Source organism: Hyla sarda, chromosome 6 (assembly GCF_029499605.1).
Source record: "Hyla sarda isolate aHylSar1 chromosome 6, aHylSar1.hap1, whole genome shotgun sequence".
Taxonomy (NCBI): Eukaryota; Metazoa; Chordata; class Amphibia; order Anura; family Hylidae; genus Hyla; species Hyla sarda.
In genome coordinates this window covers 161,961,349-161,987,882 of record NC_079194.1, presented here as the reverse complement: position 1 = coordinate 161,987,882, position 26,534 = coordinate 161,961,349, and the positions used below count along the sequence as shown (strand labels likewise).

The following is a 26,534-nucleotide window of genomic DNA, read 5'->3' as shown; positions in this document are numbered from 1 at the left end:
TTCGCCTTCAGCCAGCTCTTCCCTCTCAGCCGTGGCCTGCCTGGACTCTGGTGCCTCTGGGAATTTTATTCGGGAGTCCTTGGTGAATAAATTCCGCATCCCGGTGACCCGTCTTGTCAAGCCACTCCACATTTCCGCGGTCAACGGAGCCAGGTTGGATTGCACCGTGCGTTTCCGCACGAAGCCCCTCCTAATGTGCATCGGACCTCATCATGAGAAAATTGAGTTTTTGGTCCTCTCCAATTGCACTTCTGAAATTCTCCTTGGACTACCCTGGCTTCAACACCATTCCCCAACCCTGGATTGGTCCACAGGGGAGATCAAGAGCTGGGGTACCTCTTGCTTCAAGGACTGCCTTAAACCGGTTCCCAGTACTCCCTGCCGTGATCCTGTGGTTCCTCCTGTATCCGGTCTCCCTAAGGTCGTTATGGACTCTGCCCGCCTTAAGAAGTGCCTCTCCCCCCCTCCCAGTCCAGTCAGGCAAGCCTCGGTGCCTCCTCATGGCCCTCGTCCTGGTGTCACACTGCCCCGTGCCAGGCCTCGCCCTCTGCCCTCCCTCCCCATTCCCACTCCTGCGGTACTGCCTGCCGTTGAGGAATCCCTCCACCCTTTCCCGGTGTCCTCATCCCAGGGGGGGCAGTTACCGGACAAAGAGAAGGGGAGACCTAAGGGGGGGGGGTACTGTTACGCCTAGCGCTCCGGGTCCCCGCTCCTCCCCGGAGCGCGTACGGCGTCTCTCTCTCCGCAGCGCCCCGGTCGGTCCCGCTGACCGGGAGCGCTGCACTGTCATGGCCGTCGGGGATGCGATTCGCACAGCGGGACGCTCCCGCTCGCGAATCGCATCCCAGGTCACTTACCCGTTCCCGTCCCCTGCTGTCATGTGCTGGCGCGCGCGGCTCCGCTCTCTAGGGCGCGCGCGCGCCAGCTCCCTGAGACTTAAAGGGCCAGTGCACCAATGATTGGTGCCTGGCCCAATTAGCTTAATTGCCTTCCACCTGGTCCCTGACTATATCTGACCTCCTCCCATGCACTCCCTTGCCGGATCTTGTTGCCCTTGTGCCTAGTGAAAGCGTTTTGTGTGTCCAAAGCCTGTGTACCAGAACTTCTGCTATCCACCCTGACTACGAACCTTGCTGCCTGCCCCGACCTTCTGCTACGTCTGACCTTGCTTCTGTCTACTCCCTTGTACCGCGCCTATCTTCAGCAGCCAGAGAGGTTGAGCCGTTGCTAGTGGATACGACCTGGTCACTACCGCCGCAGCAAGACCATCCCGCTTTGCGGCGGGCTCTGGTGAAAACCAGTAGTGACTTAGAACCGGTCCACTAGCACGGTCCACGCCAATCCCTCTCTGGCACAGAGGATCCACCTCCTGCCAGCCGGCATCGTGACAACAGGGAAGTCCCGAATGTGACGGGGGCCCCGTGCAGGCACGGGGCCCGGAGCAGGCGCTCCAATGATGATCCGGCCCTGCTCAGGTGCCCAATCTTATTGCATCTGTAACATCAGCGGGTGTCCCTCTGACCCAATGTGGCTCCTATTGCTTTTGGTGATTATGGCAAGAATTTACCGGCTGGCCTGGTAGTGCTTTGTGGTTGTGTGGCTCCCCTCCAGGTACTTACTCCAGCTTGTGCAGATCCATGCTTTGCTGCTGGCACCCTGTTATATGCAAAGTCATCTCCTAGTTCTGCTGCTTCCGCTGCTGTCTTGGGCTTGCGGTCCAAAATCCACTCTCTGGCTTCAAAGCTCCGTGTTTGGAGAAACTCATCCAGGACCATCAAGTCCTCCAGGGCCTCATAAGTAGTGACTTGTAGGCCTCCAGTCCATTGCCTGAATGCAGTCCTTAGCTGACCTGCATGTTCAGTGCAGCTTTCTGTGGCGCTTTGTTGCAAAGTCCGAAATCTTTTCCGATAAGCCTCTGGAGTCAGATTAAAACTTTTTAGCAGGGCAGATTTTATTGCCTCATAGTCCTGGTCACTTTTAGAGGGAAGAGAAGCAAACACATCCAGAGCTTTCCCTCGCAACCATGGGGTTAGATATCATCCCCACTGTTCCTTAGGTAGATGGAACTGCCGGCAAACCTTTTCAAATCCCCTCAGGAACACAACCAGATCACCATCGGGTTAAGGGCCCGCCGCTGCTGCTACTGAGGATCTGGGACACTCGTCCCAGATCCCCAGCAGACAGCGCTGCCTTCTCCGGTATGTGCGATACACGCACATACAGGAGAAGGCGTCCCCTCTGTCTGAGCCGCATCTGTCGCTTACACAGAGAGACGTGACCTCCGCCCACACGCAGTTCAGGCGCCGATGATGTCACTCATCAGCGCCTGTACTGTCGAGGGGAGAAGACGCGGGCCCTGCTGCTGAGGAGATCACTGCGTGGGACATCAGGTGAGCATAATTTCTTTTTTTTCTTTTAACACTGCCTATACCTTTGGGGAAAGGGGGGGTGGTAACTCTGCCTATATCTATGGGGAAGGGGGGGTAACTCTGCCTATACCTATGGGGAAGAGGGGGGTAACTCTGCCTATACCTATAGGGAAAAGGGGGGGGTAACTCTGTCTATACCTATGGGGTAGGAGGGGTAACTCTGCCTATACCTATGGGGAAGAGGGGGGGGGGGTAACTCTGCCTATACCTATGGGGAAGAGGGGGGTAACTCTGTCTATACCTATGGGGAAGGAGGGGTAACTCTGCCTATACCTATGGGGAAGGGGGGGTAACTCTGCCTATGCTTATACCTGTGGGGAAGAGGGGGGTAGCTCTGCCTATACCTATGGGGAAGAGGGGGGGGGGGGGTAACTCTGCCTATACCTATGGGGAAGAGGTGGGTGGTAACTCTGCCTATACCTATGGGGAACGAGGAGTAACTCTGCCTATACCTATGGCAAATGGGGGGGTAACTCTGCCTTTACCTATGGGGAAAGGGGGGATTAACTCTGCCTATACCTATGGGGAATGGGGGGCTTGACTCTGCCTATACCTACGGGGAAGGGGGGGCACTCTGCTGTTTATACCTAAGGAGAAAGGGAGGGTTATTTATGTTCCTATACCTATTGGGAAGGGGGGTTAACTCTGTTGCCTATACCTTATTGGGATGGGGATTACGTCTGCTGCCTATACCTATGGGGAAGGGTGGGGGGCTAACTCTGCTGCCTATATCTACAGGGAAGGGGAGGGGTAAACTCTGTCTGCTATCTATACCTACAGGGAAGGGGGGGTTAACTCTGTTGCCTATACCTACAGGGAAGGGGGGTTAACTCTGCTGCCTATACCTACGGGGAAGGGGGGGGCTACCTAACTTTATACCTGGATGACATACCAGGCTATCTAACTACCTACGTACCCAGCTACCTAACTATGTACATACCTGGCCTTCATACATGGCTGCCTAACTATCTAGCAAGCCCCCTACCTACCTGGCTTGTCACCTACCTACATATCTGGCTTCCTAATCTACCTACCTAGTTAACTATTTACCTGGCTACCTACCTACCTACCCTTTTACTGTGCAGGACACCAAGGAGGGCATTATTACAGTTTGTGGGCCTATAGACGGAAAGATTGTGTAGAGGAGGGGAGGGCACTGGAAAAATGTAAAGTCTGACATGTTTGTCCTGCAGATGTTAAGAGATCCCCATGGCGGTCTTATCCGGACAGAGAAGAAAAGGAAAGAGGACGCAGCTGATCAGAAAATATGTAATTGTGAGTCTCAAAATGTAACTGTAATCACTTATATGGTGTACAGATCCTGTGTACAGCTGATATATACTGCCATATGGTCCTGTATATAATCACTTATATTGTATACAGATCCTATATAGCATACTGGTCTGTGTATAGTGGTTTTATTCAGTACAGTATGGCGGTATAATCCAGTTATTGTGTGGTGGTATATATTTACTCCTTGTACACCAGTATTATTGGTCATGGAAATTTACTTACGTTAAAGTTATTCTTACATATATAAATTTTAGTTTATTGTGTGTGGGATTTGGGTGGAATAGGGGCGTGGCAGAACATTGACGAGCTGCAGAGCCTAGCAGGGGCCCTTGCATTTTTTTGGTCTGGGGGCCCCGAGTGTTGTCAGTCCGCCCTGGTTCCAAGCGAGGTTTGTTGTCTCCTTGATCTTGCACATCACTGCGTGCAGATAAAGCATCCCCTTTCAGCCTCAGACCCTCCAGTTCATGCCTCCGCTGGGCCTCTCTTTCTGCCGCCTCTCTCTCTGCAGCTTGTGCCTCTCTCTGTGCAGTTTGGTACTGGAGAAGCAGTTGGAGTTTAATATTTCATATTCCCAATGTGTTGTAAGGCAGTCCGCGTATAAGAATCCCAGGCCTCATGTGGAGTACTGTCCTGATAGGGAGTATTGTTGCTATGTTCCCCAGGAGATATCAGTCCTTGGATGGCAGTTTCAGCTGTAGGACTTTGTCTCATTCACTCAGCTCTGCTGCACGGGCATCAAACTCCACAAGATCAGCAATAAGTTGTTCCTTGTTCTTTTCCGCAGTAGGGATCTCCAATGCAGGCTTGGACTGCTTGCGATATGCCTCCATATTTCCGAGATGAGACAGAGGAGGTAAAACAGGAGATAGGGAGGGCAGAACTATCTTGCACTCTTTTTGTATGTCTTTTAAACCTGCACTGATCTCTGTCTTTGGAATTTACACACAAGAATATGTATGCAATTTCTTTTAGTGCTAAGATTTCCTTACAGGTAAAATCCAGCAAGCACTAAAAATCTCTAAACATATCCCGACGCTGCAACTAGTTGTCACGATCACACCCTATCGGTTCAGCCAAGACGCTAGAGAGGATGTGATGGTGCAAGGGTTAAACCCACCAGGCCTCTGGGTGTCCACTACTAGTCCCAGAAAGTCACTAAATTAACCCTTTGATAAACATGTTTCAGCAGAGCTTCCTTCAGAAAGGTAAGCTCCTATTTTTAGAGATCAAAGACCAGAGATAATTAATTAAACATTTAATCTGAAAAAAGGTATCACAGTGCTATGTATAAAATAAACAAAAGACATGATTCAGGAACAAAAATATATAAAAGAGTTCAGCAAGACAAGTTCAGAAAACAAAAAGAAAGTCCTTACAGCATGATGGTATAGCAGTCCTTGTGAGTTAGAGTCCAGCTGTATCTTAGGATGTCTTGTTAGCTTTTGCCACAGGCTTGAACAAAGGTTTGTCCAGCATTTCAGTTTTATAGTGGCTTTTTGCAGGGAAAAGGGAATTTATCTGACCCCACAAAGGGAGGGTGAACTGTCATCCCTCTTTCCTGGTCCCTTATCTTAATTTGTTTTATGATCGGACCAGAGTGCCTGACTTCAGAGGAGGTACAGTGACCCTCCGACTTACGATGGCCCGACATATGATCAAATCGACATACGATGGCCTCTCAGAGGCCATCGCATGTCGATGTCAGCATCGACATACGATGCTTTTTTATGTCGGGGCCATCGCATCAAGTGCTATCCGGCAGCGCAAAATGCTTAAGCTGCTGCCGGATAGCAGCTTAATGTTCCCCGTGTGGTGCGGTAAGTATTACTTACCCCTCCACGATGCTCCGAAGTGCCCTTCGGGTCCAGCGCTGGTCCTCCGGTGTCTTCTCGGCCCTCTCCGTTGTGTCAATACGCTGTTGCGCACGCTGTTCATCCAATAGGAATGGCATATGCAGCGGCGTAATGACGTCGCTACGCAGGCCCAGTAAGGCCTTGCGGAAGACAGCAGAGGACCGGAGAAGACCAGGAGAGCCCAAAGGAGGACCGGAAAAGACCAGGAGAGCCCAGCGGAGGCCCAGGGTCACCATCAGGAGCGGCGGGACGCGGTCCGCAGCAGCAGGGACAGGTGAGTACAGCTTCCTATACTTTACATTGCACGAATCCCTCAACATAAGGTGGATTTGACAAACGATGGCTCGTTTGGAACGAATTACCATCGTATGTTGAGGGACCACTGTATAACTAACACAGACAGATAGACCCCCAATAAAACTGGAGTACACTAAAACAAGTACACAGTCTGAATGAACCCTCACCTATACCTTAGATTATACATTATACACAAATACAATTATAAAACACATGTATGATTCCATAATCAGGCCTTGGGCCTGACACATATCATTATTATAACTATATGTAATAAAGTACAATGTCATCAATTGTAACAGAACTAGCTCATGAGGACTTTTTAGGTTTTTCATCCATGACCTAAGCAGCTATACCATAGCAGTCAACATTCATACCTGCCCAAAAAAAAGGAATTTTACAATCAATAGCACAGGGCCCCATACTTTCAGCAAATATTCCCCCAGTACCAGCCAGAGTCTCCAGTCATTTATAGCCTAAGAAGGACATTAAGCTGTAAACTTCTGCTCCTTTGTCAAACTGCATGGGAAAATGTCTTCCTGGAGGAGGGGGTCTGTAATAGATTTATAACAGATCAGTTTAATAGAGCAAAAGTGTTACAAAATAGTGCTGCCTGTAGCCAGATTATGATGTCAGCAGGAGAGGTGTGTGCTGGTTTTGTGGGAGGCAGTGACCTCAGGAGACAGTAATCTCTCCAAACATGTGATGCCAGGACAAGGCTACATGCAACAGGGACAATAATGTGGGAACAAATTTCATGTACACTCTTTCCCATGACTGGTTACCTACATGATGTACATTGTAGTCCCTGTATATGATAATTGTTCCTCTTTTTACCAAACTTGTGACAAAAAAAGATGAAGAGTCAAATATTTCTTGGTTGGTAATAGATGAATCAGCTGCATTATGGTGTGTTAACCCTTTACAAGCTGAAAGTCATTTTTACAACAACTCTTGGAAGTAGAATTCCAATTTGTGTGTCAATAAGTGGAGGAGTAGCTAGTACCCCTTGTGCACCTGATAAAGTGCACAACGAACACAACCCCCCTCCCCTCCCCCCCGCATGCATGTGTCGCCACCCTTCCCCTTCTTACCCATACAGTTAAATCATTAAATCAAGTGACTCACAGGTGATGTCTTCTCTGCTCAGCTTTGTCCTTTTCCCTTTCCTTCTCTATCCGGCTCAGAACGCCATGTCGACTTCCAGCCAAAGCTTCATCTCTTCAGCATCTGCAGGCCACATATGTTAGTCTCCACATTTTCCAGTGCCAAAAACAGATTTTGGTGAATAGTCACTGTCGCTGACTTTAAGGCAATTGTGGGACTTGTAGTATGCTTCTAACTGACTTAGTGACAGAATTTAGACTGGATTTATCTGGTGGGTTTCAATTAAAGTGCGCACCACTGAGATCCTTACAGGGGGTGTCTGTGACAACAAGAAAAGTCCTCCCCCTCATCTACGTTTCCTTGGTATAGTCGAGACACCACTGACTGGAGAGCATCAGACAGAGGGACCCCAGGTGTTAGTCTGTCACAGATCCCTGCGGCCCAGAAGATAACCTGTATCTTCATCCTAAAGTTATAGGCCCCTTCACCAATGCTATTTTCCCTAAAAACGCCGCTTGAGTTGTAGTACTATCTCAGTGGTGAGATCCGATAGAGAGGACTGCAGCTTGGTCTGGATTAGCAATAAAGTTATTTGGGCCTATCCTCATTTAACCCCTTGCCGCATAATGACGTTTATAAACGACGCAGTGGCACGGCAGGGGTATGAAGCAAGCTCGAGCTCAGGAGCTGAGCTCACATCATACCCGCATGGTCCCGGTTGCTATCAGCAGCCAGGACCTGCGGCTAATGCCAGACATCGCTGATCAGACCAATGTCCGGCATTAACCCTTTAGACGACGCGATCATAGTTGATCATGGCGTCTAAAAGTGCCGAAATTGCGATGTCCCGACCAGCTGTACAGACGGAGGGAAGCCTCTCACCACCTTCCTTGCCATCCGATCGGTGCTCCTTTGCTGCTGCCAATTGTACACAGTGAAACTTATTCTGCATAAACCGGGAAGAACCAAGTCACCATAGGGCAATACACAGGGCAAATGTACCAGGATATCGAGACGTTGGGGTAGCTCTTTAGAACAATAAATGTTGTTACAAATGTTTATAAAGGCAGAAAGCATCGGTAGGTGCTTGATTTTATACATCTGTGGCAATAAGGTGGCTGAAACACTTGAGGTTAATAAATAAAGTATACATATTTTGACAATATTTTATAAAAAAAAAACACCTGCATGATTTCATTAAAATAATCCTTCAGAGTGCTGATAAGGTGATTTTAGAGCGCTCCCTGTTGTTATAAAAGGGGTATTCTAGGATTTTTCTATTTGACTATGCTACAGGGGCTGTAAAGTTAGTGGAGTTCACAATATATTGTCTGTACCTGTCTCTGATGGCCGGTCTCGCATTCTTATTAGTGTTGCTCGCGAATATTCGCAATTCGAATATTATTCGCGAATATCGCATATTCGCGAATTCGCGAATTTCGCGAATATAGCGCTATATATTCGTAATTACGAATATTCGTTTGTTTTTTTTTTCCTTCACAGTACACATCACAGTGATCACCCCTCTCTGCTTCCAGCTTGTGTGGTGTAAAGAAGGCTGTAATACTACTGTGTGAGACCGGCGTGCGAAAATTCGCATATGCGAACATTCGTGTATGCTAATCTTCGCATATGCGAATTTTCTCCCATGTTAATTTCTGTATATGCAAATTTTCGTATATGTAAATTTTCGCATGCGCGAATATTCGCATATGCGAAAATAAAACCAGAATATTATGAATATGCGAATATTCGCGAATATGGCGAATATTCGTCCATATATTCGCGAATATAAGCAAATTCGAATATGGCCTATGCCGCTCAACACTAATTCTTATGTGATTTTTGCTCTGGATGTTTATTTTTAACAGCATACGAAATGACTCCTGTCTCAGGTATTCCCAAGATGCTGAGACACTATCTCACTAGTCAGGTGATGACAGGGAGCCTGTTCTGCTTCAATGGGTGGAGCGACCATAAGGAATTTGCAAGAGCTGGAGGCACCCTGTTTAGAAAGCACTGGTCTTTTGCATGGATTTCAGCTCGTTTGTGGTTCAATGGGTGGGGTGGATGATGTGTGGGAGGAATTATGGGATTTGTAGTAAAAGAGAAAACTCAAGTACCCAGTTGACAAAAAGAAAGCCACAGCTTTATGGTAATCTTACAACATAGCCATTAACCCAAAGACAAGCGCGGATCCTTCCTAAACATGTCCATTATTATCTGGCAGGTAAGTGCTAAAATCACCTTATGGTGGATAACCCCTTTAAGTCCCTTTTTCTATTAATAGGGGTGGGATCGAAGCTAGGCTGTTTGCCAGTGCCACACACACAGTTACCTCCTACCTTACTCCTTTAACCAATCACAGCACTGCACAACACATCGAATACTCCTCCCTGCTATGACATGACATAGTGCTGGTAAAAGTGTACTAAACTTGGGGCTTGCACTGTGTTTAGGGTTATACAGTATACTACTATGGATGTCATGTGGAGAGAAAAGTAACATAAAAGAACCATAACCAGAAAAGAAAGAAACAGCAGTAACAAGGCAAGGAAGGGCTTACATTAAGCATAGGTGTTGCTGAGATGAGAAGGAAGCCTTGATTTACCTTGCATGGAGATTGCATATCCTCTGGACACACGCTCACAGATACAGGTTACATCATCTTTCTCTCTCTCCAGCACAGAGTACATGGATAAGCCCCATCCCACTGCTACTAAAACAGATTTCGCCAACCAGCAGGAAGTGAACAGAAGATTGCATGGAAGGAAGACGCCTAGTGGCCAAGACTTTAGAGCTGTCTTTCTGTGATGAAGAGTCATTTTTTGGTTAATTATGTGATTTACAAAAATATTAGGAATCACATAAACTATCACATGGAGGTAAGTTTTTTTTTTTTTATGAGATTGACCATTTAAGGTATATTCTCACATAGAGCATCCTAAGCATATTTGATGTGCAGGATTTAATGCTGCAGATTTAAATGTAAACTAAATGACTGAACACAGTTTCAAATCTGCAGCTTTAAATCCTGAGCATCAAATATGCGCAGGGTACTGTATGTATGAATATACCCTCAAACGATAAATCCTGATATATTTGATCATATAGTGTAGCTGAGGATTGTACTTTGTTATGTTTAGAAGTCGGACACCCCGCGATCAGCTACTTATCCCCCTATCCTGTGGATAGGGGATCAGTTCATTTTCACTAGCGTTATCCTTTAGATACAGGATAACCCTATACAGTGGTCCCTCAACATACAATGGTAATTCGTTCCAAATGGACCATCGTTTGTTGAAACCATCGTATGTTGAGGGATCCGTGCAATGAAAAGAATAGAAAGTTATACTCACCTGTCCCAGCCGCTCCGGACCGTCACTGCATCCGTCGCCCTCCATCGCTGTCACCGCGTCCCCGGGGTGTCCCCGCCACTCCGGACTTTCTCTGCTGCCTGGGATCGTCGCTCTTCATCACTCTTCATGACGACGACGGAGAGCGACGGCGATGCAGGGGATTGCGAAGAGGACGTTTCCGGAACGTCGGGGACAGGTGAGGGATCATCACCGGACCACACGGGGCACCTTAAACAGCTATCCAGCGGCAGCTGAAGTAGTCTGCGCTGCCGGATAGCCGTTTATGCAATGGCCCCGGCATACAGAAGCATCGTATGTCGATGCTGCCTTCAACATACGATGGCCTCTGAGAGACCATCGCATGTTGAAATTATCGTATGTTGGGGCCATCGTAGGTCGGGGGGTCACTGTACATGCATAGCTGCAATGACTCAATGGTCCAATACTTTACAGAAAGAGATTCATCAATCAATTCATCATCAATCCTACAAACAGTACTCAGCTCTTCAATGCACATATGAGCCAGCACAGATGCTACAATGGTCCTTATTTATTTAGTGTACAGGCTTTCAGCAATGACATACTGTATTGACATGTGATGCCAGTCACTGGCCTAAGCAGGCATGTGCCATATTTATGGGCATCATTACTGAGTGCTCAAAGGCCTGGGTGCTACTCCTACCCTTGCACCTTCTGGAGCTACACCTCTGGTCCCACTACAGGAAAACCATTATGATCAACTGTTATCATTGTGGTTAGAGATGAGGGAACTTACAGTAAATTCGATTCGTCACGAACTTCTCGGCTCGGCAGTTGATGTCTTATCCTGCGTAAATTAGTTCAGCCTTCAGGTGCTCCGGTGGGCTGGAAAAGGTGGAAACATTCCTAGGAAAGAGTCTCCTAGGACTGTATCCACCTTTTCCAGCCCACCGGGGCACCTGAAAGCTGAACTAGTTTATGCAGGAAAAGTCAGCAACTGCCGAGCCGAGAAGTTCGTGTCGAATCGAATTTACTGTAAGTTTGCTCATCTCTAATTGTGGTGTATGGACATGACTGCTTTGTACAGCTGCTGCACTCTAGATACCACTGTTTCCCAACCAGGGTGCCTTCAGCTGTTGCAAAACTACAACTCCCAGCATGCTCGGACAGCCTTTGGCTGTCCGAGCATGCTGGGAGTTGTAGTTTTGCAACAGCTGGAGGCACCCTGGTTGGGAAACACTGCTCTAGATACTGCAGACCCCTTCTATTATCTCCACAGAGCTCTCATAAAGGTCAACTACTACTTTTCCACACACAGCTCTAAGTAGAAGATTGAAATGGAAATGATGCATTTGATGCATTCGGGTTATGAGAAGAATGTCACAAGAAATATATATATACAATAGATTCCCTTCTAACTCCCACACACCTTTTGTCAAGGAAACTGTTCCCGTATGCAAAGTGCAGGAACGAGACCTCTGCACGCTAGAATTCTGGAAAACAACTTTACTTAGACTTTTTTGTGCAAATGAAAGATGATACAGCTCGGAAAGTTATAGCTTTTTAGCCAGATGAACAGATAATTAGTTACTGTCCCTTTAAATGTTGCTGTTAGCAGCTTCCTGAATTTAGCAAATCTTGAGGTGCTCACAGAAGAATATGGTCTCAGTCCAAAGTTACTTTTATCTTTACAGTTTATCTTATTTCTTTACTTACCCAACAGGACAGGAAAATATTCATGACATGGTAGCCAAGCAGTACTTACTCCACCAATGAAGAGATAAGCGTATGGCAGAGAGACCTATGTGTAACTTCTCTTTGACGAAAATGCTCTTTCCTTCTTAAAAATGATGAATTTAAGCCTGATATACACGCAGTGTGAACAGGAACAGGAACAATATTTCGATTGTAGACAGTCATGGCCGTAAATGTTGGCACCCTTGACATTTTTCTAGAAAATTAAAGGGGTACTCCGGTGAAAAACTAATTTTTTTTTTTTTTTTTAATCAACTGGTGCCAGAAAGTTAAACAGATTTGTAAATTACTTCTATTAAAAAATCTTAATCCTTCCTGTACTTATTAGCTGCTGAATACTACAGTGGAAATTCTTTTCAGTGTGAAACACAGAGCTGTCTGCTGAATCACAAGCGCAGTGCTCTCTGCTGACATCTCTGTCCATTTTTAGGAACTGTCCAGGGTAAAAGGAAATCCCCATAGCAAACATATGCTGTTCTGGACAGTTCATAAAATGGACAGAGATGTCAGCAGAGAGCACTGTGGTCATGATGTCAGCAGACAGTTCTGTGTTTCAAAAAGAAAAGAATTTCCTCTGTAGTATTCAGCAGCTAATAAGTACAGGAAGGATTAAGATTTTTTAATACAAGTAATTTACAAATCTGTTTAACTTTCTGGCACCAGCTGATTTAAAAAAAAAAAAAAAGTTTTTCACCGGAGTACCCCTTTAAGTATTTCTCACAGAACAGGATTTCAGTAACACGTGTTTTGCTATACACATGTTTATTCCCTTTGTGTGTATTGGAACTAAACCTAACTAACTAAACCTAACTAAATTGCACACCCTTTGTAAAAAATAATTGAAATCAGTCATTCCGATGACCATCAATAAGCTTCTTACACCTCTCAGCCGGAATGTTGGACCACTCTTCCTTTGCAAACTGCTCCAGGTCTCTTATTGGAAGGCGCCTTTTCCCAACAGCAATTTTAAGATCTCTCCACAGGTGTTCAATGGGATTTAGATCTGGACTCAGCCCTGGCCAATTCAGAACTCTCCAGCACTTTGTTTCCATCCATTTCTGGGTGCTTTTTGACATATGTTTGGGATCATTGTCCTGCTGGAAGACCCAAGATCTCGGACACAAACCCAGCTTTCTGACACTGGACTGTACAGTGTGACCCAAAATCCATTGGTAATCCAGATTTCATGATGCCTTGCACACATTCAAGGCACCCAGTGCCAGAGGCAGCAAGGCAACCTCAAAACATCATTGAACCTCCACCACATTTCACTGTAGGTACTGTGTTCTTTTCTTTGTAGGCCTCATTCTGTTTTCGGTAAACAGTAGAATGATGTGCTTTACCAAAAAGCTTTATCTTGGTCTCATCTGTCCACAAGATGTTTTCCCAGAAGGATTTTGGCTTACTCAAGTTCATTTTGGCAAAATGTAGTCTTGCTTTTTTATGTCTCTGTGTCAGCAGTGGGGTCCTCCTGGGCAGGGCCGGATTAAGAGCATCATGGGCCTGGATCTGAAGATTTTGGTGGGCCTAAAGTTGACAGGACACAACAGCTGGGTTGCGGCTATTTGTGGGTTTTAGTGCAATGCCATTTACTTACATTATGTGCAAACAGCATGATACACAGAGTCTGACGTAGGTAGGTATTTAATTGGGTTGTTGGCTGGCTAGATAGCTTGCTGGGTAAGTAGTTAGGTAAGTAGCTAGCTAGGTAGCCATGTAGGTAGCTAGCCAGGTACGTAGATAGGCAGGTAGGTAGCTAGTTAGCTATAATACCTATCAGAGCCGTTTTTACACATTGGTCGGCCCAGTGCAAGACTGGAGAGGAAGAGTGGTGCAGTTGCACATAACAACCAATCAGATCACTTCTTGCCTTTTGAGAAATAAAAGAAGCGTTCTGATTGGTTGCTATGGGCAACTGCACCACTCTTCCTCTGCACAGGTAATCTGCTTATAGGCCTGTATGTTTATAATAGTTGATCTATTATAACCCTTGCCAGATTAAGGCTGCCTGGTAGACGGAGCACTTCATTATGTTGGTACAGTTCCCCACATTAGGTGCAGTATAGTTCCCCACATTAGGTGCAGTATAGTTCCCCCACATTAGGTGCAGTACAGTTCCCCACATTAGGTGCAGTACAGTTCCCCACATTAGGTGCAGTACAGTTCCCCACATTAGGCGCAGTACAGTTCCCCAGCTTTAGGTGCAGTACAGTACCCCCACATTAGGTGCAGTACAGTTGACCCACATTAGGTGCAGTACAGTTCCCCACATTAGGTGCAGTACAGTTCCCCAGCTTTAGGTGCAGTACAGTACCCCCACATTAGGTGCAGTACAGTTGACCCACATTAGGTGCAGTACAGTTGCCCCACATTAGGTGCAGTATAGTTCCCCCACATTAGGTGCAGTATAGTTCCCCCACATTAGGTGCAGTATAGTTCCCCCACATTAGGTGCAGTACAGTTCCCAACATTAGGTGCAGTACAGTTCCCCCACATTAGGTGCCGTATAGTTCCCCCACATTAGGTGCAGCATAGTTCCCTCACATTAGGTACAGTATAGTTCCCCATATTAGGTGCATTATAGTTCCCCCACATTAGGTGCAGTACAGTTCCCCACATTAGGTGCAGTACAGTTCCCAACATTAGGTGCAGTACAATTCCCCCACATTAAGTGCAGTACAGTTCCCCCACATTAGGTGCAGTACAGTACCCCCACATTAGGTGCAATATAGCTCCCCACATTAGGTGCAGTACAGTTGCCCCACATTAGGTGCAGTATAGTTCCCCCACATTAGGTGCAGTATAGTTCCCCACATTAGGTGCAGTGTAGTTCCCCACATTAGGTGCAGTAGTTTCCCCATATTAGGTGCATTATAGTTCCCCCACATTAGGTGCAGTATAGCTCCCCACATTAGGTGCAGTATAGTTCCCCACATTAGGTGCAGTATAGTTACCCACATTAGGTGCAGTATAGTTACCCACATTAGGTGCAGTATAGTTCCCCACATTAGGTGCAGTATAGTTCCCCACATTAGGTGCAGTATAGTTACTCAAATTAGGTGCAGTATAGTTCCCCATATTAGGTGCCGTATAGTTCCCCCACATTGGGTGCAGTACAGTTCCCCCACATTAGGTGCAGTATAGTTCTCCCACATTAGGTGCAGTACAGTTCCCCCACATTAGGTGCAGTATAGTTCCTCACATTAGGTGCAGTATAGTTCCCCATATTAGGTGCCGTATAGTTCCCCCACATTAGGTGCAGTACAGTTCCCCCACATTAGGTGCAGTATAGTTCTCCCACATTAGGTGCAGTACAGTTCCCCCACATTAGGTGCAGTATAGTTCCTCACATTAGGTGCAGTATAGTTCCCCATATTAGGTGCAGTACAGTTCCCCACATTAGGTGCAGTATAGCTCCCCCACATTAGGTGCAGTACAGTTCCCCCACAGACATATAGCCTTCAGCCATATACAGTGCATGGCTGGAGGCTGTATGTCTGTGTAGTGCCCCACTTCAGTGTTCCGACCACCGGTCCTCTGATCCGGGGTCACGATCTACTGCTATGGCCTATAGACCATAGCAGTAGATCCCGGGACCGGAGGACCGGCGGTTGGAGCACCGAAGAGGACGTGCTGCCAACTGGTGGTGGTGACTTTCCATTCCGGCCGACACTCGTCCTCCTCACAGCTCCGCTCCTCCGTTGCTATGGGCGCACGCACGGGACGTCAATGATGTCCCTGCGTGCGCTAACTCCAGGCGGCCCCTGTGTTTTTAAAGTTAACGAGGGTACCGCCGCAGAAAGGTAACAGGGACATCCTTGTGTCCCAAAAAGATTTTTTGGGACACAGGGATGTCCAGAATGTGACGGGAGCCCCCTGCTTGCTGCTTAGTCGCAGCCACGGATCCCCCACAGGCTTGATTAGGCCTATGCTGAGCAGCCAGCAGGGGGCTCCCTGGGGGATGGGGGCCCTAGGCAATTGCCTGGTTTGCCCCGCCCTAACGCCGGCCCTGGTCGCGGGCTGCCCGTGATATTCACTGGGCCTATTTTAACGTAGGGGCCTGGAGCGGCAGCTCCATCCGCCCCTACGTTAATCCGGCCCTGCTCCTGGGCCTCCTGCTATAGTTTTTCATTTCATTTAAATGTCGACGGATAGTTCGCGCTGACACTGATGCTGACACTGGAGTCGGCAGGACAGCTTGAATATCTTTGGAACTTGTTCGGGGCTGCTTATCCTGCATTGGCATCTTTCATCTTCCGTCCATGCCCAGGGAGATTAGCTACAGTGCCATGGGTTGCAAACTTCTTGATAATGTTGCGCACTGTGGACAAAGGCAAATCTAGATCTCTGGAGATGGACTTGTAACCTTGAGATTGTTGATATTTTTCCACAATTTTGGTTCTCAAGTCCTCAGAATTCTCCTCTTTCTGTTGTCCATGCTTAATGTGGCACACACAGACACACAATGCAAAGACTAAGTGAACTCCTCTCCTTTTTATCTACTTTCAGGTGGGACTTTTATATTGCCCACACATGTTACGTGCCCCAGGTGAGTTTAAAGGAGCGTCACATGCTTGAATCTATCTTATTTTTCCACAATTTTGAAAGGGTGCCAATAATTTTGTCCCGCCCATTTTTGGAATTTGGTGGGAAAGTATGTCCAATTTGCTTTCTTTCCTCCTTTTTTGGTTTAGTTCCAATACACAGAAAGGGAATAAACATGTGTATAGCAAAACATGTGTTACTGCAATCCTTTTCTGTGAGAAATACTTAATTTTCTTGAAAAATTTCAGGGATGCCAACATTTACGGCCATGACTGTAATTAGAAGAAATGTGGCCTAGGTGTAGGTAGGCACAATAGCACAATAGCACACTTTGCTGACTAACTCAAATACTTAGCAAGTGCAGAGCTAGGAGATGTTGCTCTGGAAAACGTCAGACCTTGACTGATTCTAACAGGTTTGGCTCCACCTTTCTCCTGGGATTGAGAGGGTGAACTAGGGACTTCTTAAAACATTGGTTGGGAGGATCATATGACCAAAGCATCATTCATCTGAGTACAGTAAGGCAGAATTATTGACCATTTACACTCTTGTAAGACCTCAGTGTATGCAACTAAAGTGGTGCAATGAACATAAACACATGTGCAATAACTTCCAGTACCTCAAACACATTTAGTCATTATGCCAAACTTTTTACTCGCAGCCACATGACAACCTCTTGCGGAAAGTAGCTGCCCAATGACAAAGTAGCTTTACTAAATCAGAACTTTCCCCTGTACACAACCTCAACACGCATTATTTGGTAACTTTGTCATAACAAGACTATTTTAATATGTTTGCACAGTAAATTCCCATTCTAGACATTGTGCAAAAAATTGTGAAAAATGCTATATGTTCCACATACTGACGTCTTGCGGAATCCAGCTGTAGACTTTTTCCCGTAACTGTATGTCTTGTTACAAAATTATTGAGAAAGGGCAACAGGTATAACAGGTTTGTAAGAGCAATATAAAATTTTCCTTTTTCTGAATATGGTAACTGCACTACAGGAATTTCCATCTTTAAAAACCCCTATTTAGGAAAATAAGAGTTGTGACTTAACAGATCCATTATCATTACCCATTATCACTTTATGTGACGTCTACATTCAATGTATACATTCGTGCATGAACAAAACACTGCACATGCCACATAATGTGACTAAAGTAAATATTATATAACAAAAAGGAAAAAGATATTAAAAAAAACAGTACACATACCCACTTGGGTGTATTGTAATTAGTATTTCAACATCTGCATCATTTGTCTGTACAGTGATCCCTCAACTTACAATGGCCTCAACATACAATAGTTTCAACATACAATGATCTTTTCTGGACCATCGTAAGTTGAAACCAGACTCAACATACAATGTACAGACAGTCCAGATCTGTGAAACATGTCAATGGCTGGAAGAACCGACCAATCATAATGGGCATTCACTGGTAAATCACCTGTATTACTGAAGTGCATGCACTGACTGGTGTCTGATAGTGCCCCCTACAGTACAGGAAGGTATTACATGTTCTGTACTCTTTACCTGTATTACTGAAGTGCATGCACCGACTGGTGTCTGGTAGTGCCCCGTACAGTACAGGAAGGTATTACATGTTCTGTACTCTTTACCTGTATTACTGAAGTGCATGCACTGACTGGTGTTTAGTAGTGCCCCGTACAGTACAGGGAGGTATTACATGTTCTGTACTCTTTACCTGTATCAGGGTTAGCTGCTCCTTCGGACACCAGGTGAGGGCGACTCCATTACTTTATTAGGACATTGTGTGTACTGTACAGGACCCCAAAGAAGCTCCTGTCCTCTACATAGACCAGTGTTTCCCAAGCAGGGTGCCCCCAGCTGTTGCAAAACTACAACTCCCAGCATGCCCGGACAGCCAACGGCTGTCCGGGCATGCTGGGAGTTGTAGTTTTGCAACAGCTGGAGGCTCCCTGCTTGGGAAACACTGACATAGACAGTGATTTACAGCTCCCAGCAGATCTTTATTACTTTTATATGTAAGGATTTGCTTTATCTATATTAGTTATCTATTAATTTTTCTTTAATTCTCACTTTTTCCTATGGATCACTATATTGAGCTATTTATTATGTATTGTGTTGTTTCAATATACTACTTATTAGCACAGTCCTATACAGTCTGCCCAGTGGGTGGGGCCGTGACCAGGTGACACTATGTACTATTGGGTATAATTTGAATTGTTTTCAGAGCTCTTTCATACATGTTCATGATTTTACATATGCATTCATTTTCTATTGTGGGATGTCCGACTATAGGATTTTCTCATTGAACATGTATAATGTTTTATTTTTGCTAGCCCGTTCCCCCCCACCCCTTCCCCACGCTACGGCACTAGTCCGTTCCCTCCTCCCCCCCCCTGCGCCGCATACCCCGTTCCCTCATTACACTTACTGCAGAGTCCGGCGGCGGGCGTGCAGGGACAGTGGCGGCAACGAGGCGGCGGCGATGTGCGGGAGGAGTGGCCGGGGAGCCAATGCGCTTGCTCCCGCCTGTCTGATTGACAGGCAGGGAGCGAGTGCAGCCTAACTGAAAAAGGACCGATTGCCACTCCAAAATCAGTCCTTTTTCAGTGGCCGGTTTTTAAATGTAAATTAAACCTTTTTAATGAAAAAAAAAATAATACAAGTATATTAGAGATATGTTGTAGTACATAAGTACTACAACATATCAAAAAATAAAGTTGGTGACAGTGTCCATTTAAGTATAGACAACCTTTTGTTTATGCATGAATGCTTTCTTTGTTAGGAATATCTGCTCTTTCATGTAGACCGGCACTCCTTTAGTGTAATTGTCTACAATGAAGGTAGTGCTCATTCATATATGAATGTTTTGGATTTTATATTAGGCCTGCATGAGGGTCTGTTGATCGGGGACAACTTGCTTTTATGGAAAAAGAGAGAGAGATGGAGATTAAAGGGATACTCTGCTGCTCAGCATTTGGAACAAACTGTTCCAGGAGCTCGTGACTTCATAGCCCTGCCCCCTCATGATGTCACGCCCACCCCCTCAATGCAAGTCTATGGGAGGGAGCATAGGCTTGCATTGAGGTGGTGTGGTCATGACGTCATGGGGCGCAGCCGACCCCTGCAGCGCGAAAACAGCGTTCGGAACATTTAGTTCTGAACGCTTGCCAGTGAAGTACACCTTTAATGGAAATCTGTCACCAGTGTCACCTGCACTAACCTGTTGGTACCAACAGGAAGTGCAGGTGACACTGATGACAACGGTACTCACCTTGTCTCGTTCCCTGCAGGGGATCTCCGGTAATCTTGTCCGTTAGCTTCAGCTCCGGGCCCGGCTTGGGACACAGGCGGAGCTTAGTGACATCACCGCTGCTGTTCTCTAGCAGCGAGACTCAGGAGAGAACAGCAGTGGCTTGGGCATGGGCGGAGCTTAGTGACGTCACCTCTGCTGGGTCCCGCTCTAGCAGCGGTGACGTCACTAAGCTCTATTTCTATGGCTCCCAGCCTATTGTGGATGAATCTGAGTCTAAAGATTTGCAGCCAGATGATAAATCTACTGGATAAAGAAGAAGAAAAGTTTTGGCCTCTCTGATATCCCCTGTAATAATTCAGTTATTGCTTATTACTGTTGTAACCTAGTAAATAATTAAGAGGTGTCAGGTCTGTGACCTTTTCAATGTTCACACTGAGGAATTGATGATGAATCATTTCAGTCAGGAAATTCAGCCAATCTGCTATCTTATGCTTTGCACAGAATTGGCGCAGAATTTGAAGAAAAATTTTGATGCAGAATTTGAAGAGAAAATCTGGAGGAGTATTAGTAGTACTACAATCACCAATGGGCTGACTCTCAATTCTCCTTTAATAAATTCCTAGTGAAAACTCAAACTCCAAAACTCCAATTCTGTGTCAATTGCTCTTCATACTCAATTTTGTCAGTCTCATTGACTTCAATGGACTTTTACATGTGGACGCTGCAAAAAGAATGAACATGTTCAATCTTCTGGTGGAATACGATTTTGCTTAGAATTTCATCCACAAAAATTCTGCAGTGTGAACAGAGCATCAGAAAGACCATTAAAGTTAATGGAACTTACTTTTAAGGCGGAATTGGAGCATAATACTGGTGCAGAATTACACTAATAAATTCCTCGTCAATTCCTCAGTGATTAAACATACCCTAAGGTTAAGTTTCCACTAGTTTTTTTTTTTTTTTTCTGGCAGTTTTGGGATATCTGCCACTGCAGTTTTTGAGCCAAAGTCAGAAGTGGATCCATAAGGGAGGAGAAGTATAAGTCCTTCCTTTATATGTCCTATTGCTTTTGAATACACTTCTGGCTTTGGCTCAAAAACTGCAGTGTCAGTATTCCAAAAACTGCCATAAAATAAAACAAGTGGAAAATTAGCCTTAGGGTATCTAAACAAGAACTGAAAGATGGCACTCACCCGAGCAGTTCTGGTTCTGTGAACTTTATTCAGAATATTCTCTTCAGTGCATAAGACAGACACATAGGGGGAGATTTATCAAAGGATTTAGACTGGTTTTTCTTGTCTAAATTTGTCGCACAGAAAGTCGCAGTCTAAATATGTGCGACTTTTCTGCGACTTGCGCTCTAGGTGGCTGCCTATTTTGCCTATAGGCAGAGCCTGCCCTGGCTGGGGCCCCCTGAGATGTAAAACTTATCCCCAGATAGGGGATAAGTTTTTATGCATGACACTTCTCCTTTAACAATGGTGTCTGTATACAGTGTGAATCTCTTGAACTGGACTATGGATCTGGTGAGGTATACCTCTTTTTAATCAGGTTCACCCTCACTATAACTCTGTTTCTTGGGTTTAGTGCAGGCAAACAAGCTCCCCCTGTAGCCTCCGGTATTGCTGCTTCCGGTCTCTGCCATGTTTCACTTTCTGGTGGTCAATACTTTAGAGTGCTGGTCCAGTGCCCGCGGTCATGTACGTGATGTAAATGTACATCATGGTGCGTTAAGTCCCACCATACCATAACGTGGCTTAGAGAGCTTACTCCCATGAATATTTCATTGCTGGGCAGGCCTGAATCAGGCAGAGAAAGTGCAGCTAACAGACAGGGATGTTACAAAATGACGTGTTGGGTCCAATATGACCGCTGAACCAAAGTGGTGCCCAACAGTCATCATGTTTGCTAAGATCTACCGGACTTTCTGCCTGGAGGACAAGTTGAGAGAAACAGGGTATGTGCTTAGCAAAAATCACATTTGTACATTACAAAGATATATAACTTCAACATGTGCAGTTATATAAAGGTAATTTCATGCGGCTGGAGTTTCTCTTTAAGCAGGCAGCCTGGCCATGTTTTCAGAAAAACAATTCTATCCAGACAACCGATTAAATACATTTTTCCAAATTTTCTGTCAGACTTTTAAATATAGAAAGATCATACCAGTGCCATAGACTGTTTCTATCCCTTTGTCTCCATTATTCTAGCAAGAATCCATTGTGTCTATTTGTAGAGCAGTCTAGATCTCAGTCTGCCTCACTGTGCAATGTTCCAGCTCTGACGTTAGCACAGAACGTACTAGCTAACCCTTACTGGCAGATGTATTATTTAGTGTTGTCAACAAATGTATTTTTACAACTGCAGTCATTACAATTTATGAGGAAAAGAACGATGCAGCATCCAAACACTCACACACTAGAAAATGTTATTTTAAAACTTTACAGAAACAAAGGAGCAGGGCTGCTTCCTTACAAAAACCGTGCCACACCTGTCCACAGGTGTGCTGCAGTAACCCCGTGCCACCACAGCACAAATCATTTCTTCTGGCTGTCCATTGTGTATGTACCGAAGCCCCAGAATTGCCGAAAAGCTGTTTGACAGGGGTTCCACGTGTCGGCAATCACACATTGATGGCCTATCCTGTAGATAGGCCATGAATGCTAAATTCCTGGAAAACCCCTTTTAGGTTAATCATGATGGAGCCTGCTTATGGGACCTAGCCACCACGTGCTGAGTTGTATACAGTACGTGCCTATGCTACCTAGTGTCAAGATCTTGCAAGCACTGCAGCCAATGCAGACAAAGTCCAGATTCTAGCCATGTAAGATTAGTAACATCATGTTGGCGGCCCACTGGGTATCCTACTAGAGGGGCCCACTAGGAAAATGCCCACTTGGGCAGATTGCATATCTGGACCTGTGTCAGCCTCCCCAAACTAAGTTATCGGGGGAGAAGGGCCTTGCTAAGAGAGGTACTCACTCCAAACAACAAAAATCCCTATGGGTTCCCATGGTCATTGAACACTCTATTTACAATTCCCTTTTGGGGCTTCTGCCCCTAATGGACTAATACCCCTAAACTAGGGACCCCCTTATAAAATGTATACTTTATTATTTTCTGTTTAAAATGTAATACTATGAATCCCGTGAATAAATAATACTATCAGTGGCTTAAAAACACAACCTATCACTAAACCATAGGTTGTGTTTTTTAAGCCACTGATATAATTATTTCTTCATGGGATTTGTAGTATTAAATTTTAAACAGAAAATAATAAAGTATTAATTTTATAAGGGGGTCTCTAGTTTAGGGGTATTAGTCTCTTAGGTGCAGAATCCCCAAAAGGGAATTGTAAATAGAATTTTTGCTAAGAGAGGTGACCAATAACCCAATGGTCACTCTGGCTGAGCTCCAAAGATCATGGGGGGAATATTCAAAAGCTACTGTACTTTCTGGTAAAGCAATGTCAATCACACAGTTTTTTGGTCAACTTTTCCTCTACACAGGTTTTGATAAATTGTCCCCTACATCTCTATTATAGCTTTTTGCTTTAGCAATAAATAATGAAATCATATTTATAGAGAACAAATGTGTCATCATTATTATATCCACAGCATAGTTTATATAAATCTAAAGTTTAAATATAAACTTTGGGCAGATTATTAATAGCAATTAACCCTTTATTTTATTTTATTAATATTATAATTATTATTGATGTATTAGCGTTATGCTTTCTATAAGTCACTGCTAATGGAATACATATAACATATTTTGCTTGTGGGAATTTATATATATGGGGGGAGACCTTCATGTGAGTGTTTTTGGGCACCAGGTCCTAAGGGGCTGGCAGCACCACAGGTTCTTTGTATGTAGTAGTAGATAGACCTCAGGCCACAAGGTACCGTGTATGGCAGGCAGAGACAATTCCAGAAACTTGATAATTTTACTTATGAACTTGGCAACAAGTCCAAATGAGAAAATCAGCTCCTCATGTGGTCAACCTGAAGCACTCTATCTACAGGGGGGCTATGACTGATTGTCCAATACATTTAATCCAAACACTGGGCTTCTCTGTTTGTATTGCTTTTATGTTTGGAATCAAATATGATGTTTTTCCTGGACATTCCACTTTGTTGCTGGACATTGTGGTGGTTTGATGCTGTATATTCTGTATACTGCACAAAGGGGCTATAGGAGTAGGGAGTCCTGTCAGTCTGGTGACAGGATTCCCGGCTCCTGTATAGTATACACGGGCACACTCTGCCCCCTTTTTACTATACGGCCGGGGGAGGTGAGTAGTGATGCTGCTCCTTACACTCTCTGGACCGGGCGCTCAGCATCCGACCCACAGAGTGGTACCCAGAAGACAGTGAGAAAACTGACACAGGGGCCAAATTTGGCTGTTTCCACACACCTGGGAAAATGCCAGAAAAAATGCCAGAAAAACTGCCAAAACTCAGGAAAAACCTGTGGCAGTTTTTCTGGCGTTTTTGCTGGCATTTTTTTTGGTGTACAAAAAAAACCAAGTGGAAACCTAGCCTTACTGAACTGGAGATGGAAAGAGGAATGGTCCAAAATCCCTTCATCCAAAATTCAGTCTAGAGAATGTTATTTCTGAAATAGGAGGCTCAACTAAATATTGATGAGATATTTCTGTTGGGGTGCCCAAATTTATGCACTTGTCCACTTTTGTTTTGATGCAGATTGCACATTTTCTGTTCATCCAATAAACCTCTTTTCGCTATGGAAATATCACTGTGTCTTTCAGATATTTGACAGCTCAAAATTTTATTGCTGATCCAAACACCAAATTATCTAAATTAAATGAAATAATAGATGATAATAAATAAATGAAAATCATGGAAATTGTCAGGAGTTCCTAAACTTTTGCATACAACTGAATTATTGTGTATATGAGGTGGTATGATAATAGATATATTTTTGTTTATATGGAGCAGTATGATAGTAGTAACATTCTTGTGTATATAAGGTAGTATAAGGGTAGGGTCATACATAGCGTATCTGCAGTGCGGATGCACTGATGCCAGTCACAAGAGTGAGCTCCCTGCTGCGGCTTTGTCACTCTGTGTGTCCACTCATAGTAGCGGATTTCCTGCTGCGCATCTGCTGTGAGCAGGCACTTTGTCTACAGCAGGAAATCTGCCACTACGAGCGGACACACAGAGCGACCCAGCCGCAGCAGGGAGCTTGCTCATGTCATTGCTGTCGGTGCATCTGCAACATGAAATATGCTGCGGATGCGCTACATGTGAATAGACCCTAATAGGAGATATATTCTTGTGTAAATGGAGCAGTATGATAGTATATTATTGTACATATGGAGCAGTATGATTGTAAATATATTCTTGTGCATATGGACCAGTATGATTGTAGTTATATTCTTGTGCATATGGGGCAGTTATATAATAGTTATATTCTTGTGTATGTGGAGCAGTATGATGGTAGTTATATTCTTATGTATATGGGGCAGTATGATGGCAGTTATATTCTCGTTTATATTAAGCAGCATCATAAGTCGATATATTTTTTTTTACATAGCGGGCAGTACTATAGTAGTTATATTCTTTTGTATATGGGGCAGTATAATACAGTGACCCCCTGACCTACGATGGCCCCGACATACGATAATTTCAACATACGATGGCCTCTCAGAGGCCATCACATGTTGAAGGCAGCATCAATATACGATGCTTTGTATGTCAGGGCCATCGCATAAACGGCTATCCGGCAGCGCAAACTGCTTCAGCTGCCGCCGGATAGCCATTTAAGGTGCCCCGTGTGGTCCGGTGATGATCACTCACCTGTCCTGGCGCTCCGGACCGTCCTCGTCAGGAGCCCCTGCATCGCCGTCGCTCTCCTTCGTCGTCATCATGTCGCCGCGCACACGGCGTCCCGTCATCCAATAGGAGCGGCGTGTGCAGCGACGTGATGATGGCGATGAAGAGTGACGATCCCAGGCAGCATAGATCGTACGGAGCGGCGGGGACAGCCCCGGGGATGAGGCAACAGCAATGGAAGGCGACATCCAGGGCAGTGGTGCAGCGGGGACAGGTGAGTATAACTTCCTATACTTAACATTGCACGGATCCCTCAATATACAATGGTTTCAACTAACGATGGTTCATTTGGAACGAATTGCCATCGTATGTTGAGGGTACACTGTAGTAGTTAGTGGTGATGTAAAGGTATACATACTAGTTTATGTGGAAAACAATTGCTTAGGCTTAACACCTGTTTTTCTGAGCCAAAATGTTATTCAGAGTCGTTGTCACTTCCCTTCCCCCACTCATTTTGTAGCTCCTCACAGAGAAAATTATTTTGTGTTCTACCCTGAGGAATAAATGCAGCAAAATTCAGTCTAAAACCAATTGGCACCTAACAAGATATGTTTTTCACCTCTGCCATATGACTTAGGAGTCTTTATTGTCCTTTGATGATGAGATCAGTAGTGACAGGATCGCTGTGAATCTTGCCCTCTTTGTTCTGTATTTGTATCAGCAGCTCCATAAACTTGTTTTGTTTTGCAGAGAACTGGCTGGGATTACATGTGTCACAAGATCTGCTCTATGAAAGAGATTTTGGCCGATACGGCTTAGGCTCCGCGCCAGGTCAACATCACCCTGAGAACTTTCCAGATGAATCCCA

The 26,534-nt window shown here is 45.1% G+C and overlaps 1 protein-coding gene across 1 annotated transcript in view; it reads left to right on the top strand.

The window, feature by feature from the left end:
- The window catches only part of PLEKHF1 (pleckstrin homology and FYVE domain containing 1), a 46,401-nt gene extending 36,605 nt beyond the window's left edge, over positions 1 to 9,796 (top strand). The window contains exon 2 of the transcript XR_008845508.1: positions 9,664 to 9,796. The gene's annotated coding sequence lies outside the window, so the exon portion shown is untranslated. The remainder of the gene's footprint in view (positions 1 to 9,663) is intronic.
- The last annotated feature ends 16,738 nt before the right edge of the window (positions 9,797 to 26,534 follow it).